At 39.2% G+C, this 772-nt stretch overlaps 1 protein-coding gene across 3 annotated transcripts in view; it reads right to left on the reverse strand.

The window, feature by feature from the left end:
• Sgcz (sarcoglycan zeta) overlaps positions 1–772 on the reverse strand; it is a 468,968-nt gene that overhangs the window by 319,798 nt on the left and 148,398 nt on the right. The gene's annotated exons all lie outside the window — the stretch shown is intronic.

The following is a 772-nucleotide window of genomic DNA, read 5'->3' on the forward strand; positions in this document are numbered from 1 at the left end:
TTTACTTAGCAGTAAGAAAGATGAGATCATGAAATTTGCAGATAAGTGGATGGAACTAGAAACTGTTATACTAAGTGAAATAATGGAGACACAGAAAAAGAATCAACATATGTTCTCCCTCATATGTGGATCCTAGACCCAGACTCTGATAAGTAAGTATGCAAACAGACATAACTACAGGAACCAGGATAATGGAAAGGAAACAGGGAGGTAAAGGAAAAGAAAGAATCTGAAAGAGAAGAACAGTAGGAAATAGGCCTTAATAAGGGAGATAAGGATAAAAATTGGATTAGTTTAAGGCAGGGGGGAGTGAAGGGTATACAAGGAACCTAGTGGATAAAGGGAAAGAAGGAGCTCAAGAGAGGTAGGGCCATAGGAGAAGGGTATTAGTAAGAGAGAAAGGGGGGAAATGGGGGCACCTTAATTGGGAAAACCATGATGGAGGGGTGAGACAATGTGAGAGATAAACAATGTCTAGCTAGTTTTGTAAACCAGAGAGAACCATATTACTCCTACAACATTCTGACAAATTATACACAGCAGATCAAGAAATACATGTCTAGGTAAGGTTTATCTGAGAACAACTGATCTTTGCCCAAGTTTTATGTACATGACACACAGTAATTAAAAATACCAGACTGGTGGAACCAACCTTCTTGGATGTTTATCAAACATACTTTGAGGTCTATAATAATTTGTTCAGAGGGACATAAAGGACACTTTTTGCTCCTTGCCCTCCTAGGTCGACTAGTTCCAGGGGACTATGAGGATC

The sequence above is a fragment of the Nannospalax galili genome, unplaced genomic scaffold (genome assembly GCF_000622305.1).
Source record: "Nannospalax galili isolate Female #2095 unplaced genomic scaffold, S.galili_v1.0 scaffold1282, whole genome shotgun sequence".
In the NCBI taxonomy this organism is placed as follows: domain Eukaryota; kingdom Metazoa; phylum Chordata; class Mammalia; order Rodentia; family Spalacidae; genus Nannospalax; species Nannospalax galili.